This window comes from Osmerus mordax, chromosome 17 (assembly GCF_038355195.1).
Source record: "Osmerus mordax isolate fOsmMor3 chromosome 17, fOsmMor3.pri, whole genome shotgun sequence".
Classification (NCBI taxonomy): Eukaryota; Metazoa; Chordata; class Actinopteri; order Osmeriformes; family Osmeridae; genus Osmerus; species Osmerus mordax.
This window is the reverse complement of record NC_090066.1, coordinates 14,998,313-15,015,494: the sequence shown is the minus strand read 5'-3', so window position 1 is coordinate 15,015,494 and position 17,182 is coordinate 14,998,313. Positions and strand designations below refer to the sequence as shown.

The window sequence follows — 17,182 nt, the reverse complement described above, 5'->3', positions numbered from 1 at the left end:
TCATCGCCTACGTTCTAGGTTGGCAGAGGATAAAAGGCGGCTTTTTGAGCAGGTCTCAAAATACAATGGCATGGTACCTGAAGATGTCAACATCAATGTGGCTTTGTTAGAGGGGTCGCTGGCTGGATCGAGTGCAGAGTCACTGCTATTGCCATGGGGGGTGCTTTGCAATGGTATGTGTCGTTTTAGAAGTGTCCCTAAAGGTATCAACATTTTACTTGTATCTCTACAGTCTACAAAAATTACAAAACAACAGATGTACTTACATTTCTTAAATTATTTAGAATCACTAGTGTCCATTGCAACGAAAAAGAGGATGCATGATCAACATATGCTGACCACACGCCTGCAAGAGGAGAGGACCATCCTGGTCTGTGAGATTGCCCAACACTGCACCTGGCTGAAAAACCTGTCCTCAGTACAAAAATTGCAGAAGAGGGTAATACTGAGCAACATAAGTTTACTGGAAAAAATCTGCAGATTTGACATACATTGAGACACTTTAATGAAGTTCTGCATATTGTCTTGTTACATTTTAAATTGTTAGGGGAGGAAAATAATGGACTACATTGTCTACTGCGACAAAGACTGTCAGAGGTGGAGGGAAGATTGCAGCTGGTCCTCCAGTACTACAAGGCAGCTGTAGGTCAACAGACCTTTCTCCTTGACGATGTGGGAGAGGAAGAGGAATGTGACAGTGTGGGCAGCGATGAAGAGAGTGAGGAGGAAGAGGATAAAGAAGGTATTATTTAATGCAGTATTTCTCAATCCTGGTCCTGGGGATCCACTGTCCTGCATGATTTAGCTTCAGAAAAATATCTTAATAAACCACAATCACTCAAACGCTCTCTCTTTCTCCCTCTATCTCTGTCCTACTCTCTGTTCTCCTCAGATGTAAGCTGCTGAAAGATGAGGGGCGGTGGTAGCAGATAATGTGGATGGACTATCCCCTTGGAAGAACTATCTCTGTTCAAATAAACTTACAGTTAAAATTACATACTGGTCATTTCTTTGTCAGTGGGCAAACGTACACAACTAGCAGGGGATCCAATAATATTTCAGCTATATAAAGGATTCCTTATGAAATTATATGAGCTTATATATATATGGCACGCGAAATATGTAACAATTGAGACAGGGTAACACTTCTATTTTGCGTGCCATATATATGCCAAATCCCTGTTTTGCGTGCAGTTTATACGCAAATTCCTCCCATTCTTTCTATCAACAGAAAATGCCTCTAAATCACACGCAGAACGTCATCAACGCTTTATATCGATTAGACGCTAATCTAATTTGATGCTGTGCAGTCTGTTTTGACCATGTCTTATGCAGAGCTAATTATCCTCTTTTAAGTTTGGGGATAAACAAATGCACAAGTGGGTCTGTACCCTGATATTGTTTGTGCTAAACCAGGACTATGTGCCACCAAAACATAATTTGACTTTGACAACTGATGTAGTCTATTTAGATTATGAATGGTCTTGGAATCTATAGCCTACTTGGAAAGAAACCTCACTGCAATGGCAGATTTGGACTTTAAAAAGACTTTGTCGTACAACGAAATCAAACCCATTTTTGGAAAGGTCTTAGCTTGTAGGTTAATTTATGTAAGTTTGACACATTCCTGTCAACCCTTATCTGATATATTGACCTTTGAACCCATGTCAGGGTCACCTTTAAAGCCCTATAACCCTAATTGAGGTAATTCATACTCTTGGCTCTTGACGAAGGCGGTCGCATTTTTCTCTCCTCCCCTCCCTGACCTTCGCTGCTTGGCTGTGTCTTGAGTCTTGTCTTGTCTCAAGATACTCTCTCATCATCACTCTCCGAAACTAGAAGCATGGAATTAATTAGCTGGTCTCTCAATGCTATTGACACCATCTTCTCGAAGAGAAGCTCGGGTTCGGGGGAACCCAACTGTCCGGACGGGACGTTCGCAGCTGGCTACACGATGGACGCGTGGGAGAATTGGCGTGTCGTGTGTCTAGCGGCGCTTTCCGTGGAGGACGTTGAAGACATCTTCATATTCGGAACCATGATTACAGGCTTTCTGCTGTTTGGAATAGGCGCTGGCTTTGTATATCGTAAAATCAAGGTAACGGCTGCAGCCGTCAAAAGCCCCGTTAGGCTGCCCGATATGATTGATGCGGTGGGCAGAGTTGTTGGAGTTCAGTCTGTGAACTTACAACGCAGCATTGATTACAACAGGGATAAGTTTGCGGCTCTGCAAAGGAAGATGGAGGACTTGGAGACCTTCCTGAAGGGTGGACGCGAAAATTGAGTTGCGGCTACTCGTCAAAACAACTACCCCAATCTTATCCTCTTTCGGCCCCGTAACCAGCACAAGCCCTGGCCAAGGTCGTCGCTGGAAAACAACTCCCCTGGAGAGCGCTGAAGCGAGACTATCTTGCTCCTCCCTTCCCCCCCCCCCCCCACCGACATCTGTGGTTTGGTCTCTTCCCGGGTCATGACCAAGGATGTCTCCTGGCCAACACAATCTGCATAGGGAGAATCGGACTGATTGTGGCCTAGGTCGAGGGCGCCAACCCAGACCTACTCACACATTAACTTTCACCTACTACAGATATCACCACCCCCCCACCCCCATCCAACGCCTTCGCCTGCTTGTTTCCCCAGGGTGGCTGGCGGATCTGTGTCCAGCGCCTACCATGGCTGCAGGTCCAGATGCTGCTTGTCTACCCCCCCCCCCCCCCCCACTCCCCGTTGCAAGTATCGTGTTTTTGTAAATGTTGTTGTGCTTATGTGCTGAGGTTTTTGTCTGTTCCCACACTGTACTCCTCTAGGAGCATTGTCTGGGTGTTGCCTTTTTCTCTCCTCCTCTCTCCTCATGTAATGCTGTAACTTTCTAGTTGGCGCCGAAAATGGCTGCCTAGGTAGGCTCTCCTGCCAAAGTAAATTCCTTGTCTGTGCAAACTTTCATGGCGAATAAAAACCCATTCTGATTCTGATTAGGGTTCCTTTCATGGCACATAGTCCTGGCTTGGTACAGTTAATAACTGGGGTTAGATAAACAGTGTTTTTCAATTTCATAACCCTAGCCCCTACATCTTCCCATTCATTAGGTGCGTTCGACTTGGACTGACATCATGCAGCGCCGCAGACTTGAAGCAGCCAATGGCATTCTCAGATTCAAGGCAGCCGGCTGCAGCCACAGCTGTAGTCCATGTCGAACGCACCTATTTCTATCTACGCTTATCATTTTACGTCATCATCCAGACTCAGATTTCACGAAGGTCACTAATCGATATTAACGTGTGTGGTAAATAGAGTTAAATAAATAAAATAACTTTTTAAAAAATCTCCACAGCCCACCCTTCCATAGCTGGCAAGATCCAGGCCATAAACTAGCCTAGCCTAGCTGCTTATATTGTCTGTGTTAGGCTGTAGCTTGTCTTTTTTCTTATTTAAATTTACAAGAATGCTGTTTGGTGTTAGTGGCAAATAATTATTGTTTGTTATTTAAAGGTGTTTGAGGTGAAAATTCCCCCACAAAAACGTATAAAAAATAGAAGTAGGCAGGAATCATGATAATGTGTTTTCCATATTTGAATGGTCCGAATGGAAAGGGTTATGGTACCGCAGATCATTCCCTTGATAGCCTACGTCTTTAAGAATCTTCGTTAATTGATACAGGTCCTCAGTAGATGCTTGCTTCAGAGACTCGCTATACAAACCTACATTTGCTGCAGGCGTCCAGGTTGTCCCACGCCGAAGCACTGGTCACATTTTGGTCAGAAATACAGATGTAGAAAGAGATAATTTAAAGACCGGTATATCAAAATGTAATTCTTAATATAATTTCCTGTTCCTGATAAGACTTGGCACCAACAAACCTACTGAAAGAATGTTCACCCAGTTGAAAACAAGCACAAAATACTTCCATACTCAGTTACTCTCCAACAGAAAGGACCTATTCTTCAGAGACCAACAAAGAACTCTATCACCATTTTAATTTTGATTGTTGCAGTTTATTTTGTAAGTAACATTTAATTAATACAAAATATAACACCAACACAAAATATAACACCATATAATACTAACTAAATTGATGTTTCCAAAGTAAGTTGTTGGTGACGAAGCATTTAATTTAGTCAAATGTAGAAGACAAACACAAGACTCAGTCTTGCTTAGGAAATGGTAATATTCACCAGACAGAAAGGAATGAGTGTTTGGGATAAAGTTGAGAGATTCCTACAGAGAAGCATGATATCCTGGTTTCTAGAGTGAGGTTTATGCGGTTGGTGATTCAATGAGATATATTGCATTCAGTGTTGCTTGCAATTGCCATCTCCTTCAGCCAACGGCACTTTTCTTTTGTGTTGAGAACAAAGCCCTCTTATGCCCTTCTCTGAGATCATCTAGACTGCAGAGCGTTACACACAGCGTCAGAAGTAGCCTCATTTTGTAAGCCTGTTTTGGTCAGATTTTTACAAAAAGTTTTGGAACGATTATGGGGTTTAGTACAGTAGATGAAATGCTATTTGTGAGACTCCATTTAAAATATACCAGTTCAAACGGTACAAATATCACAGAAAGATCCTGGTGGAAATGCCAGAGTTTGACTTTAAGTACACTTGAATTTATCCAGCGCAGTGTGATTCGGTTATGCTATTCCACTTCACAATGATAAGCCTGATACCAGTTTAGATAAAAAGTTAGGTTACCTGCTTTTTTAACTAGTTGTCAATGTAGACATTAATAAAGTGACTTCACTGGCACTTCACAATTGCCAAAACAGATGTCCCACTCTTGGCCCTCTGCTGTTCTCCGAGATCTGCTCTTTTCTAGATGTTCAAACTCTCCCCAGTGGTGGTGTGTGGGATGAAAAGGGATGGAGGGATAGAGATGGGCTGGTGGAGAAAGGCTGAGGTAGAATAGAGAAATGTATAGTCCGCTGACTCCCCTCCACTTCAGAGGAGGGTGTTCTCTGGCTATTCCCAATGTTCCTCTGTTGGCCTCTTCTTAACTTGACCTACAAATAAAGTATGATATGTTTTTTCAGACACATATACAGTATATGACCCACAGGCTGTGCAAGCTTAATTATGACTATTGTCAATCATTTCATTTTCTGTTAATAAAGCATCACATCTAGGTAGGGCTAATACAAAGTAGAACTTGTGTAAGTGTCAATGCCCCACACACTGAGCATACTATTGCATATATCATGAACTTACCACACACACTAAGAGGAACACACTGGCTGTGGCTGGGAGAAAAAGCAGGGACAAAAGACTATTCCTTGAGCGAGTGAGTTCATGGTCCTGTGCTTTACTCCCTGTAAATAAAAACAAAACAAAGTTAATCTAATTACATTAATTACAATGTTTAACATTAACATACATAGTCCCTCCAGCGTGTCCTGGGTCTTCACCGGGGCCTCTTCCCAGTGGGACGTGCCCAGAACACCTCACCAGGGAGGCGTCCAGGAGGCATCCTTATCAGATGCCCGAGCCACCTCAACTGGCCCCTCTCGACGCGGAGGAGCAGCGGTTCTACTCTGAGCCCCTCCCGGATGACCGAGCTTCTCACCCTATCTCTAAGGGAGAGCCCGGACACCCTGCGGAGTAAACTCATTTCGGCCGCTTGTATTCGCGATCTCGTTCTTTCGGTCACTACCCACAGTTCGTGACCATAGGTGAGGGTAGGAACGTAGATCGACTGGTAAATAGAGAGCTTCGCCTTTCGACTCAGCTCTTTCACCACGACGGACCGATGCAGAGCCCGCATCACTGCGGACGCTGCACCGATCCGCCTGTCAATCTCGCGCTCCATCCTTCCCTCACTCGTGAACAAGACCCCGAGATACTTGAACTCCTCCGCTTGGGACAAGATCTCCTCCCCGACCCGGAGATTGCACTCCACCTTTTTCCGGTCGATAACCATGGCCTCAGATTTGGAGGTGCTGATTCCCATCCCAGCCGCTTCGCATTCGGTTGCGAACCGCTCCAGTGAGAGCTGGAGGTCACGGCCCGATGAAGCCAACAGGACCACATCATCCGCAAAAAGCAGCGACCCGATCCTGAGGTCACCAAACCGGACCCCCTCAACGCCCTGGCTGCGCCTAGAAATTCTGTCCATATAAGTTATGAACAGAATCGGTGACAAAGGGCAGCCCTGGCGGAGTCCAACCCTCACCGGGAACAATTTCGACTTACTACCGGCAATGCGGACCAAACTCTGGCACCGGTCGTACAGGGACCGAACAGCCCCGATCAGGGAGTCCGGTACCCCGTACTCCCGGAGCACCCCCCACATGAGCCACCACCGGGTCCGAGGGTTGCCGCCGCGACATGCACCGACCACCTTGCGTCCGCAGCTCCGGTCAACCGCCTCAACAATGGAGGCCCGGAACATGGCCCATTCGGACTCAATGTCCCCGGCCTCCCCCGAGACATGATAGAAGCTCTCCCGGAGGTGGGAGTTGAAGCTCCTTCTGACAGGAAGGAGCCAGTTATAGTATTGAAATACAGCACATTCCTGAAACTTCCACATCTATCTATGAAGGCATGAATCACGGTTTGTCTTTTCCACTCCAAGGAACAAATAGCTCAAGAGCCGGGCAGTATATGAAGTAAAAAATCGGTCTGTGTATTGCTCAGCACCCAAGGACATGCAGTGCCGGGAGTGATGTTATTTTGATTGATTTTTCGCATTTGCGAAAAATAAGTAGGCCTTTAAATATGACCACGTTACACCACGGAATGTAGCCATAATCTAGCGAACTGCTCACCCAATCAGTGTCCTCCTTAGGCTTGCCATGACAATAGAAAAGGCTGCTATGAACACCCCGGAACAGTTATGTCTCTTGTAAACTTGTCACCCAATCAATCACATGCAAAACTGTGTGAAGTTGAAATGCTGTTGGTGTATTGCTAGGATGAGTGGTTTGCAAAAAATTCAATAGATGTCAGAATGGATGTCAGAATCAGGTGGTGTATAAAAACATCAAATAAAAATACTTCAATTTCAATTGAATAATGATTTCCCATCAGTCTTATTGAAATTAAGGTTAAGCTCTTTTCTTTCAATGACATTAAATCAGCGTTCCCCAACCACCGGTCCGCGGACTGGTACCGGTCCGTGGGTCATTTGGTACCGGGCCGCACAGAAAAAACTATAATAACATTATTTCCTTTTAATTGATTATCAGAGTCTGAAATACGTTTTATTCAGAAAAAATTACCGTATTCTATCCTTTTCTGCTGGCCTTTTCCCCTGAGCAAAAATATCTGCAAAGACGTTTGTTTACTCATTTTTTAGCAAGTTTGTGGGCTTCTTTGAGCGGTAACTATCACGCGTGTCTCTTCCTCTTGACACATGATACGTGATAGTTACCACTCAATGAAGCCTGTTTGAGACAACAACTCTGCCGGTGTTTTGGATGAAGGCTGAATATCCTGAGATCGCCACAAAAGCACTGAAAACCCTGCTTCCATTTCCAACATCCTTTGTGAAACGGGATTTTCTGCCATGACAGCAATCAAACAAAATCACGGAATAAACTGGATATAAGGAACGCACTTTGGGTGTCACTGTCGTCTCGTTTACACACAAAAGTGGGACTGACAGATCGAAAGCTAGCTAGTAACAATATAACGATGGAAAACCAGGCTCTATCTAGGATCACATCAAACCCAGAATGTGCATGCATTAGCAGGGCAGCTGTGGTGGCGTAGGCCTATAAAGGGGCCGGTTCTGGTGGGCCAGTTTGGATCAAAGTCCATGGCCTATCTTTCCTCCCAGTCTGTCCCTGCCGGTCCGTGAAAATATGTCTTACATGAAACCGGTCCGTGGCGCATAAAAGGTTGGGGACCGCTGCATTAAATTATTTAGTACATAAATTGAGGCTCCAACTACTTTGTTCTTTCTGCAAGAATGAACAGCATTGACCTTTGCCTATAAATAAAGACATGTCCTATCCTCATTAAGCCAATGTTTAATGTAAATCATAATCATAGTTCTTAGAAAGTACTGATATTCAAGTCAGAAATATTGAATAATTAACCTATGATTGGCTTTGGGTTCAATGATTAAACTGACTCTTTACGAGGCAGAGGTGGCTCAGGAGGTAGAGAGAGTCATCAAGTAATTGAAAGGTTGGCGGTTTGATCCCTGATTTCAAGTGTCAAAGAGACCTTGAGCATGACACTTAACCCCAAGGTTCTTCCTGATTGCAGGCCAGTGCCTTGCATGGCAGCTCTGCCACTGTGTGTGTGAATGGGTAAAAGAGAACAAGTATGTTTAGTGCTGCTAAGGTACAAAAACGTGCTATTTAAATGCGGTCCATTCTCATCATAGTTTTAGCATTTACCAAATCTGGCATTGTTTATGTCAAAAGGATGAAAACAAACCACTTACAAAGGACTCAATTCTATTAATATTATTGCCAGAGGATTCAGTGGAACAACTCATGACTGTAGTGTAGTGTTGTGTCGTACAACAAAGCAACTAAGAACAGTACAGCAAAACATCCCCAGTTTGATTGGAGGGTGAACAATTAACTTGTCATACTTCAATTAGGCTTTCAGTCTCTCAGCTCTGAGTTGGGGCAATAGTTCCTTTCTCTTTAAACAAACACACAATAAAGTCCTAATTAATGAAAAAGTTAGTAACTTTGATGTTCTTTGCACATTTCAGGATTTGTTTCTTGTACCAGACTAACTTCAGTAAAATATATCTTGGATGTCTAGTGGGTCTATAATTTCCCGTTTTCTCAATTGTAATGATCCTAGGGTAAATTGTGAGGTGGTCAGACAAAAGTTTTTTTTCTTTGCTCTCAGTATCAATCCATGATACTGATTTTGCATCTGGTATACCATCAATGACAAAGTTATTTCTCTATGTAGCGATGTTATGTTCCATCAACATCGCTAATGAAGACACGAAAAAGCCTTGTTTAGGTTAACGTCAATGAAGACTTAAGTCAAGCCCTTCCACTAACACTCCATTCCACTAACAATCAATGCTAATTCAAACCAGACCTGAATAAGTATAGATTGTGCGCACACACGGACAGAAGCAGCCCAGACCAGGCGATCGTCGGAAAGAAGAGGTATGTCGCAAAAAGAAGCGTAAACCAGCAGAGCAGGATTATTTCCAACAGCGTAACTGGCTTTTTGGACAATTAACATGGCGAGGGAGATGGCTTGGCAAAAATGTATGACCGTTTAAATGTGTAAATTGTAGACCTACCTAGGCTACTTATTAACATAACTACAATGCATTTACTGATAATTTGCGTAATTTGTTGAGGTATCTGAAAGCGTTCTGATAGTAATCATTGGCCTACATATATAGAAGAATATGACAGAAAGTGAAATTTACATTTGGATGAAATTCAAAACACTGCAGAAGGCCATGGTTTGGACTTGATGTCGGCTAATAAGCTTCACATCTTGAACAAAATTAATAAAACATAACTTTGGCACACATTTCTTACCAGATAAATGCATAACTTTAAAATAAAAGGGTAAGGTGACCATTACTAACATGGGGATTACCTGAAATAAGTACTTTTGCACATATCGAGCACAGTCTTCCATCGCAGATCATCTGACAACATAGGTGACCCAAAGTGTGGCCCACTTTTCTTGGTAGAACATTCATTTAAAATTGCATTTTTTAAATAGCATGACTAAGAATTTGATGTATTACATGCGCACATTTAATCCAAGTCCAATTATTACTATTCTGTCTAACAGTGTATGGCTTTTTGAAGGGCAGGGGCGGAAAAAGAAGGGCTCCTACTGCACGACATGGTGCCACCAGTGTAACAATGGGAATTAGTATTTTAGTTTTTTTAAGATGTCATTGTTGGAAAGAATTTACTTTGTCTTTTACTATCAAATACAGTTAGCCCAACATAATATAACCTCACCTAAAGGGTACATGTATTGGGAGAAGAAGAAAAAACGGGACTGTGCAGATAAAAGTCTAACTTATTGACCCTTTGCCAAAAACACAAAAGATTTGTTAGGGGGCTATACAATGTGTTTTGAATGTAAGCAGGGTTTGAGAGAAATTCTAAATAGTATCAAAGTATGTAGCTGCACCCCTAGTGTCGTCACAGACCTCACTTTGTGAAAGTATGCCCTAGTGGGCATATTGTAGGGGAGACTATAGGGCACAGCATCTCATTTTGTCTTCAGGAAAGGGCACCACCTTCTCCATCAGAAGGAAGGGCACTCATTAAGACAAGTTATGATTTATTTATTTTTATCTAGAGGGCACATTGTCATCAATTGTTGCATGAATATGCATCCTGGGCACTCAAGCATTTTTCCCCATGTGAATGGCAGCCAATAGAGGACTTCCTCTCATTTTTGCCACTCTGGAGGGCACTTTAGCAATGCTTTTTCAACCATGGGGGCACCAAGCAGTCCCCCTTGACTGTTAGCCTGACAGCTATTGCAAAGGGAGATAGTTGAATGAACTCTAACAGCGATTTATGAATATAACACAACTTGAAGCTCTATTCTTGTTGCTCAAGTAATTCCATGTGAAAAGTATTTTGCTGTTCCAGTAGCTTGCAAACCATGGATTGACATGAGTGTAGTGACCGGTTCTTCTTAATCTCTTCTAGGCATTTGGATTTCTGAGTTTATTGTAATTTATATTTGAGGTGCTTACTCTGAGAAGAGAGTGAAGGAAAGTAAGACCCAGAAGGCCCAGACTGGCATCAAAAATATTTTTATACGTTGACCGTCCACATTTAAAAGGTCTTCACCGTATATTACTTGTACATTACTTATAGCACTTGGAACTTGATTTGGACTGTCACTTAGAAGCTTACCTTTGCATCACTATTAGCCCACAACACAGATATTTTGCCAGATATACAGTGCTGCTCAATGACTGACAATTAATCCTTGAACAATACTGAATCAGCTTTTTCAATCATTTCTTTTCTTTGTTTCTTTATGGATGAAATGTTGGCTTGCTACCTAATGGCAAGACAATAGAAAGTGGATACATTATTGTCAGTATAGATCAGTGAACTTAGTTATGTTAGTGAATTAATGCATACTGATGCAAAAGACTATCACAAACTCCAATAAAGCTAACACCAAAGCAACTTCAACCGACATCTAAATCACCAGCTGCATCAGAAGGGTCGAAAGGGCAATGCATTATCTATTATTCCAGAAATCTGTGGGTGAGTGTTTGTCACCAAATCAACATCTTAATCACAGGCTGTGTTACAGCCATGAGCACCTCCCTGCATTAGTTTGTACTTAATTTGGTTCTTCGAACACCCATGTTGTTTATAATTAGTATAGCTAGATTGAGTTATGCGTTGGTCTAAAAGTGGGTATGTATCGATAGTAGAAACCTTGATCAGCAACACTGTTATTGGCTGCTCACATAAGTCTATGGCTGCTCACCATGGCCAAAAAGAGCGCCCTGTTTTTTCCGCAACAGCAGAGCAACAGCTTGCTCGAAGGTTACTCCGAATTTGAAGATTTAATCAGAACACCAGGGAACACCTCAAAGTCTGCAAAATCCAAGAAAGAGGGCTGGCAAAAAGTAGCAGACCAAGTTATCATCTTTAATGTCATATAATTTGGTTTCAACAAGTTGATGATGTAAATGACACCCTCACGAAAAAAACTATAGGCTATCTCTCAAAAAGTATAGGCGAGTAGCATATCGCGCTGTGCTTAAGGATCTATCACGAAATGAGGAATTAATTCGGTTTCATGTTAAATTCTGCTAATTATTCTTGCACCTTCCGCAACAGGGTTGTTGTCGTAAAAACGGACAAGACATGTCTGTGACAGACTTCCTGTATCACCCCTGTTTATAAAGTCGCAATCAAATCTTGTTTACATAAAATAAGCCTGCTCCCGAGCAGGTTTCAGCAAAAGGACTTGTTGCTATGACAGCAAGTCCAGAATGAGCTTCGAAGAACAACAATCCAAGATAATGACAAATCGTCAACAATCAAATCCAGCTAACTGAGTTAGCGACGTACGGAGAACGGGCCCCAGAACCAGAGATTCAGCTGCTATTGTGTTTCAACCAGCGTTGCACGCAAACACGCACGCACACATGCGTGCAAGATCTATGCAATGGAGACAGCCAATGAAAGGAAAGCCATGTGACAGTTGCATGCCTTTGTATGAACCAATGACTGGAGAGCGGTGTTGTTTAAATGGTTAGCTAGCACAACAAGCTAGCAGACAACTTTGTAACCACCATGGCTTTTTGTCTCCTTGCGAGCCGGCCGCAAGTAATAAAACTTCCATGACTTCACCGACTCAATATTTGGTAGAGATTAATATTTCTGACATTGACACAAAAAAATTACACCTATTTTAAGGCATGAAAAGGTCAAATATCTGGGGGGTATTCGTCGTAGCTCGCTAAGCGGTTTAGCGAGCTAATTTTCAGGCTAAGATAAAAAACACCCCTCTTTTTGGTTCGGGGAAGCAACTTTCGATAAATCACCATAGTAACATATCAATTAGCACTAACCTGCTCCAGTGCAGGCTAACGTAAGTGTAGCTGGATAAGCTTGCCACACCCCCGGAAAATAACATGGCAGCTTCCTTTTTGAGAGACCCAGTTGACCAAGGAGCTATATTCTAGTTTGATTACCTTTCCATACCAATAGAGTTCTTCGCGATCGCCAAGATCCTTTATTTCACACGGATGAGTTCTTGTTTGAGCGATATCGATTCAGCCGACAAGGACTAATTTATTTGCAAGACCTTCTCGGGCCGTACATTGCAAATATCACACGCCGCAGCAAGCTTTATGCTTTATTATGAGCTTATGCTGCTTTATGTGAATATGTAACGCTATGTTTTAGGAAATGTCTTGTCTTATCTGTTGTGCCTGTGCTTTTTATATGTTTCACTGTGGGAGAGTGGGAAACGTCATATCGATTCCTTTTTATGTCACATGTGAAGAAATTGACAATAAAGCTACTTGAAACTTTAACTGTGCTTCAGACTCTGCATAGCCTTGAGTTTTTTTGCGTCAGGTATATAATATACATTTTTATACAGTATAGGCGATGCAGAAAACATTGGCAAAGCTGCAGTATGCGTTGCTGTAAGAAAAGTGTACTTGGCGCTTAACCAGCTGATGAATTCATCATATTCCCTGGCCATGTCCCAGTCAATGAAATCAAAGAGGGATTTACACATAGGCCTACATGCATATACACATATATAGTATCCTCATAAGTGTCTATGAATTTGCATCAATTAGATACTCTTTGGCCTTTTTATCTAGCCTACTTATTCTGAAAGAGTTGAGATCATTATTTTCGCTAGCAAGATCTCATTATTAATGAGACGATTATTAATTTCCATTAAGCCTACTGCCAGAAGGCACATTTAAAGAAATGTGATCTGATTGATTGGGGTAATATGAGGCACTTAAGATGAGCCTATACATTTCCCCAAAACTTTCGCATTTATAGCTTATCGGCAATTTTTTGCCAAGCTGCTTGTCTTGCTCTGGCAGCGGCGGTGTTTGACTTAGCGATGATAATATGCTTATTGTCTTCGTAGTAGTGATGTGTCGTTCGTGAACGATTTGTTCATTTTGAACGAATCCTTACAAGGACTCGGGAGTAACGAGTCCTCTCAAAGAGTGATTCGTTCATTTTCTCGTGGCCGCGCATCGGGACTGTTGCATAGGCTCGTCCAAGTAAACAGAAATGATTCGTTCATTTCCCGACTCGGTCTTCGGGTACGAGTCTTTGGATAATTTTTCACTTGACCTGCATAGGCTCTTTAGTGGTAGCTAGAGGAAACGCTAGAGGGAACGATTCGTTCATTTCCCGACTCGGTCTTTCTACGAGTCTTTGGATCATTTTTCACGTGACCTGCATAGGCTCTGTAGTGGTAGCTAGAGGAAACGAACGATTCGTTCATTTCCCGACTCGGTCTTTCTACGAGTCTTTGGATCCTTTTTTCACGTGATCCGCATTGTATTTTTTAGTAGAGGAAACAGTTTCCTCATTCCCTTTCGCGTGGCCGCTGTTTTAGTAAGACGTGAATGATATTCGCTCAAGTCATCATACTGACTGGTTTTGTTATTGGGTGTGCTTTGCCTTCGGCAAGGGCACAACCTTTGTTCTCTCACATATATCTTATTATTATTATTTTCCCACCCCTAAGGATCCGTCAATATTTGGACTACATAGAACACGGCGGTGTCAAAATGTTCGTCTTGGTCTCGATTGCGTTGCTTCTATTGGGATTTACGTTCCGTTGCACGGTTTAGGCTGAACTTAAGTTTTTGTGGCGAAAAGTGAAGCTAACGGTGGCTAACTTGCTAGCCACAGTCAATGACGCTACTTACGTCACTAACGTCACAAAAACTTGCGTGACTACCTCTAGCAGAACATTAGTTTAGCAGCTGGTTAACTTCAGGGAGATAGCTAAGCTAACTGCTTTACTGCAAGGCAGCTGCAGAAACGCCACAAGCAAAGAGGCCTGGGTGATAACTATTTGCTCATTTTACTTTGGGATATGACACACAATTGTGATGTGTAATGTATATAAGCTGATAATATTAAGGAAGTACATCTACTTTCGGAAACAGTAGTCTACTATTTCACTGAAGCATTAGCATTGACAAGCATTAGCATGACATTAGCCTCTGTTGCCCGGGCAACACATACTACAGGTCTATGATGCATCTGTTTTCAATCGTTAAAATAAACATTCCTGACAAATACATTTTCGTTGTAGGATTTATTATGACATTAGATTACAAGTAAACGATTTGTGGGTGAAATTATCATTACCTGTGCTGTGGTTTCAAACCAGTTTAGCTCACTGCAACGCTGTAGCCTACGCGAGACGCAGTCTAGAAGTAGCTAACAAAAACATCTCCACAGCTGTTTAAGTCAAACGGCGACAGAACATGTTCGGCACTACCCTTACTTAAATCAAAAGTCTTTCAATAGGTGAAACTATCTGACTAGTGACTACTAACCCGAACTCCATTGCCACAGTCTAAACTTTGTCAATCTGTTCATGAAAATTATTAATTTCAGCCTAAACCGTACAACGGAACGTTAAATCCAATTCAACCAACGCAATCGCTACCAAGACGAACACAGCAGTAGTCTAGTACTGTACTGTAGTAGTAGAATTTACCGGGCAGCTTCTCCACACAGGGCTATATCGCATTTTGCGTTGTTACTGACAATGATCGCTACCAGTGAGATTTTTATGAATGAGCGATTTTCCACTAAATAAATGTCAAGCTTATTTACGTTTTTGGGGGCATATTTTCAGTTAGCAGATGGTACTGTTTGAATCGCGATTCCATCTTCTACTGCCGGTAACGTCGTAGAATAATCTTCAAAGGGGGTTCTTTATTAATGAATGAATGCAATATGAGTAGGCTAAATGCCTGAAAATATCACGAGAAGGGAAAAACTTAAGGACGTTTAAATCATAGAGATTATGTCAATTTTTACACCGGTCTGCCAAATGTATTCGTTTTGATTCAGCTATGAGGCTGCCTCTTGCAGGGGAAATGAGAAGACATCTATTTCATTCTACACGGGGGTCAGATGGCTGAGCGGTTAGGGAGTTGGGCTCTTAATCAGAAGGTTGTTGGTTCGATTCCTGGCTGTGCAAAAAATTACGTTGTGTCGTTGGGCAAGGCACTTCACCCTACTTGCCTCGGGGAGAATGTCCCTGTACTTACTGTAAGTCGCTCTGGATAAGAACGTCTGCTAAATGTAAATGTACACTTCACTCGTATTTTGAGTTGTAAATGAGCAGCAAAAAAAGATGCTTTTAAATCTATGTAATCTTTATAAATAATAAGTATGCATTTTTATATAAAATATACAGAATTATCAGTTGTAAAAATTCTAAAACGGACCCCTGTGCAACCAACGCAAGCAAGCACACCCTACAATTTCCCCAGAAATTGTACCCTCTCTAGTTTCCACTTTACATTTCCACTTACAGTTTAGTGCAGTGTAATTGTTTGCCGTGATAATTAAATGCCAGTGTGATAATAAATGACCAAATCATACAAACTGTCATGATACATTATTTTAATGCAGGAATTTCTTTTAAAATAGTATCTGCTGGTGCACATGTCATGGACTAACCTGTGTTTGCAGTGGACGGATAGCCCCCCCCCCCCCCCCCCCCGTTGAAATGAACGAATGACTCGAAAAAAGATTCGTTCATTTTACTGAACCGAATCAGTAAATCACCTCTCTCTCTTTCGTATTTTCCGCCATCATACCGTTAGAAAATCACGGTTTTGGTGATCGACCTTTCCTGCCTTTTGAAGTAGGACAAGCACGTGCAATTTCCCTGATAAGTTTAGCCTGATTGAAATTAACCACATGATTTGGATGCGGATCAGCCGTTGACGAACCGATATTTGCTGTTCTCACTCATCTCGCTAATGTGAACGGGCTAAAGGGACAATTGATTAACTTAGCTTCAACCCCTACGACGAACGGGGCCCTGGACTAGAGCTTTCCAGGTTTACCAACATTCAGATGTATGACATGTATCTTCTTCAACTATTTTCAGATTTCAATGTATGACACATTATTTGAAAGCTTACAATCTGCACGTTCATGATCTTTGAAAAACAGACAACTGCTCCTTTTCACCAGAGCATGTCACAAATGTGAATGTGGAGAGTGAATGTTGTGTTCACTCTATTTGTGATGCCTTTTCCTAAAGTGATTTAATAGTGATACACTTTTGCTTTATTTTATTTGTATTCTTTGCACACAGAGTACATTCAATTAGACACATTTTTAAAACTTTGTTTCTAGATATTGGTTGTAAGGCTGGGTGGAACTCTGCCCCCACCTCTCATATGGTAAAATCTTGAGTTTCTGGACAGAGTTTCTGCTTGATAGGTCTCACACCTCATTGTGTAACTTACTGTTGCATTGCTAGTCATATGTTGATCATTAAAGGTCAAGATGTGGTTTTGATTGGTTGTTCTTTGGTACAAAAGGAATTGAGAGCATTGTTCTTTCGATTCTTCATCTCCTGAGGGCTTCTCCTCAGCTCTGGCTTGTCCTTCTCTTTCTCCTTCCCCACCTCTTGCTTTCTCTCCCTTGATTTACAAAAATCATGGTAGAGTAGATAAGATCTCAAACCTTCAATTTGTAACATGTTGGCCTTATAATTGATTTCAT

General features: G+C 42.0%; 1 long non-coding RNA gene across 1 annotated transcript; it reads left to right on the top strand.

Annotated features, from left to right (window-relative positions):
• Positions 1-951, top strand: LOC136960410 (uncharacterized). The gene is made up of 4 exons (XR_010878838.1): positions 1-173; positions 285-439; positions 548-742; positions 893-951. It is a non-coding gene; the product is annotated as an uncharacterized lncRNA (long non-coding RNA).
• Positions 952-17,182: the final 16,231 nt, after the last annotated feature.